Here is a 3,976-nt window from a genome sequence, read left to right as displayed (position 1 = left end):
CACCTAAGGGCTAAGTATGGGAAAACAGACCAACCCCCACAAAAAAAAGGCGAATTGGAAAGATATAATTTATAAATGAACAATAATATTTTGAAAAGAATAGAGTTTAATATTTAATTTCGTATGTGTCTATGTGTGCATTCAAGTGTGAAATCTATAAATTAAATACAATTTATGATAAAAATTTGTAGTTTCGTATTGATTAAAATATCAGACATTGCAGAGAAAAACCCTTCGGTACAGTTCACCTACATTTAGCGTCTCTGACAGTCACTCTCTCCTAGTTTGTTTCTCGTTTTAGTTTCTCTAAAGGCGGCGAGCTGGCAGAAACATTAGCATGCCAGGCGAAATGCGTAGCCATATTTTGTCTGCCATTACGTTCTGAGTTCAAATTCCGCCGAGGTCGACTTTGCCTTTCATCCTTTCGGGGTCGATAAATTAAGTACCAGTTACACACTGGGGTCGATGTAATCGACTTGATCCGTTTGTCTGTCCTTGTTTGTCCCCTCTGTGTTTAGCCCCTTGTGGGTAGTAAAGAAAAACATTTTAGTTTCTCTCTACCAACATAATCAGAGTGTGAAATACACTGAATTTTAATATATGATACACAAACACACACAGACATGGAATGGTGATTTTTGGCGCTTCAGCCTGAGTATGCTATTGTAAAATTCAAAACCATGCTAATAGAGGAGCACTCCGTCGGTTACGACGACGAGGGTCCCAGCTGATACGATCAACGGAACAGCCTTAATCCTTAAATCCTTAAAAATGTTTTAGCCCGAAGGCCGTGGCCATGCTGGGGCACCACCGCTGAATGTGCTATGCTTACTGCACCTAGGTTTCCCAAGCGGTCACCCATATAAGTACTGACTAGGCTCGACGTTGCTTAACTTCGGTGATCAGACGAGAATCGGTGCTTTCAACATGATATGGCCGTAAGCCTGGTCGTAAAATTAACGTGCAAGTGACTGAGCAATCCACAGACACGCATACCCTTAACGTAGTTCTTAGGGAGAATCAGCATGACACAGAGCGTGACAAGGATGGCCCTTTGAAATACAGGTACAATTCATTTTTGCCAGCTGAGTGGACTGGAGCAATGTGAAGTAAAGTGTCTTGCTCAAGGACACTACAAGTCACCAGGAATTGAACTCACGACCTTACAATCATGAGCCAAGTGCCCTAACCACTAAGCCACACACCTTCACAATAGACGTTGGGTACATATAGCAAGAATGTACCCCATTGCATGTTGTCTCTCGTGAAAATGATATATAAAAAAATTTGATTCGTAATATGCATTCGTTTTCATATTTTAAGCTAAATTTCTGCACTTCACATTTTTTTCACAATGGTTTATTGTCAAGAGGAAAAACAGGAAATGTCTTATCTGCAAAAATAGTTTACTTCAAGGGATATTCGGTCCCGTGAGTATTTTGGAAAAACCCTTGCCTGAGAATGGCATAAGAATCTCAGCTTTCCACTATTTTTATCATGTATGTATGTCTTCATTTGAGAGCATAGCTAAGTATGTTAGCTTTTCTCGACTTTCTTAAGGATGTAATGCAGTTTTTTACTCTTTTGAGAGGAGAAAAAGAAAAAAAAGATCGCTCAACTGCTGAGGTAGAAATAGGAAAAATTAAGACAAAACTTATTAGCTTGTAGTAAGAGGGAAAAAAACTTCATATATTTTTCATTTTCTAACAGATATTCAATATGTGCAGGAGTGGCTGTGTAGTAAGTAGCTTGCTTACCAACCACATGGTTCCGGGTTCAGTCCCACTGCGTGGCACCTTGGGCAAGTGTCTTCTACTATAGCCTCGGGCCGACCAATGCCTTGTGAGTGGATTTGGTAGACGGAAACTGAAAGAAGCCCGTCGTATATATGTATATATATTATGTGCGTGTGTGTTTGTGTGTCTGTGTTTGTACCCCTAGCATTGCTTGACAGCCGATGCTGGTGTGTTTACGTCCCCGTCACTTAGCGGTTCGGCAAAAGAGACCGATAGAATAAGTACTGGGCTTACAAAGAATAAGTACCATGGTCGGTTTGCTCGACTAAAGGCGGTGCTCCAGCATGGCCGCAGTCAAATGACTGAAACAAGTAAAAGAGTAAAAGAGTAAAGAGTATGAATTTCAGTGAAACATTTCCAAGAAAATAATGTTAGTTTGTACTGTTGACACAATATGAAGTACCATAATCCCTCACCATATCACAGTTTACCTATCGCGGTTTATTATTTAAGCTTACGTCAATTTTTTAATGGTTAAATATGAAATTGAGTTAAATATGCTATATTTAAATATGTTGAGTTTTAGTTAAATAAGAAATTTCTATCTTCACTAATTCCAGTAAAACCAAGAAATATTTAACAAATTTCTCCAGTTCTTATTTCCTTATTGCCCACAAGGGGCAAAACATAGAGGGACAAACAAGGACAGACAAAGGGATTAAGTCGATTACATCGACCCCAGTGCGTAACTGGTACTTAATTTATCGACCCTGAAAGGATGAAAGGCAAAGTCGACCTTGGCGGAATTTGAACTCAGAACGTCATGGCAGACGAAATACCGCTCAGTATTTCGCCCAGCGTGCTAACAGTTCCGCCAGCTCACCACCTTTCTCCATTTCTAGCAATGTAATGCACAACAGAAGTTATAAGGATCTATGTAGAATTTTCTTTAAAAAAAGTAGACACGGTCAACAATGTATTTTATTATTGGAAAGATTTCCCAAAATAAGCATTTGTAAGCTTCGTAATGTTCAGAGTCAAATTTTGTCCAGAAGTCATGTTTGCTTTTGTCAAATCAAATGTCAAGGGCTTCCATTGTTGACTGTCCGTTTCTTCATATTAAAAGAAATTAAACTAATGGCATCTTTAAAGCATTAAAAAGAAAAATCGACGGCTCTTTGCAGGGTTGTGTATATAATAGAAATATAATTAGCCAAAGCGAAGGAAGTGATGCTAGACATACATTTGTAGTGAACTCTAGTGAACTTCCTCTCTCTATTATATATACATACATACATCCAAGCGTAGCAGATAACAGCTAACCTTTGGACTCTATTTGGACCCTGTTGTGTCCACCACTGATTGGTTGGTATTGGCACAATTTGTCTCTTACTCTATTGCGCCAATAAGCAACCTAACCAATCAAAGTCCCTAAATAAAATCACATGAGACACTCTGTTCTAAACCCCAAATTTGAGCCTACCGATAGCTATAAAAACTCAACTTCTCGTCTCGAGATCTGTTGGTTCCCAACCTCTGTTAGTTACAGTCTCATTTTTTTCTGCACAGCATTGATGTGTGTGAGTCTTATATTTGTTGTTTCATTTATTGTTAAAATTGTTCCGTTTTTTTTTTTTTAACACTTTGTTACACTTGTTTTGCTGCCTTACGGCAGTCTTACTCTTTTACTCTTTTACTTGTTTCAGTCAGTTGACTGCGGCCATGCTGGAGCACCGCCTTTGGTCGAGCAAATCGCCCCCGGGACTTATTCTTTGTAAGCCCAGTACTTATTCTACCGGTCTCTTTTGCCAAACCGCTAAGTGACGGGGACATAAAGACACCAGCATCGGTTGTCAAGCAATGCTAGGGGGACAAACACAGACACACAAACATACACGCACACACACACACACACACACCACACACACACACACACATATATATATATATATATATTATATATATATATATATATGTATATATATATATATATATATATATATATATACATATATACCACAGGCTTCTTTCAGTTTCCGTCTACCAAATCCACTCACAACGCTTTGGTCAGCCCGAGGCCATAGTACAAGACACTTGCCCAAGGTGCCACACAGTGGGACTGAACCCGGAACCATGTGGTTGGTAAGCAAGCTACTTACCACACAGCCACTCCTGCGCCTATTGATGTCTGTTGATGCTTTCCTCCTTTGAAGGGGTAGCGCAAGTATTAATGAGGGAAT

At 39.4% G+C, this 3,976-nt stretch overlaps 1 non-coding gene across 1 annotated transcript; it reads right to left on the bottom strand.

Moving 5' to 3' along the window:
• Positions 1-825: 825 nt before the first annotated feature.
• Positions 826-944, bottom strand: LOC115221836. The gene has a single exon (XR_003882656.1). It is a non-coding gene; the product is annotated as a 5S ribosomal RNA (ribosomal RNA).
• Positions 945-3,976: the final 3,032 nt, after the last annotated feature.

The sequence above is a fragment of the Octopus sinensis genome, linkage group LG18, assembly GCF_006345805.1.
Source record: "Octopus sinensis linkage group LG18, ASM634580v1, whole genome shotgun sequence".
In the NCBI taxonomy this organism is placed as follows: Eukaryota; Metazoa; Mollusca; class Cephalopoda; order Octopoda; family Octopodidae; genus Octopus; species Octopus sinensis.
This window is presented reverse-complemented; position numbering and strand designations above follow the sequence as displayed.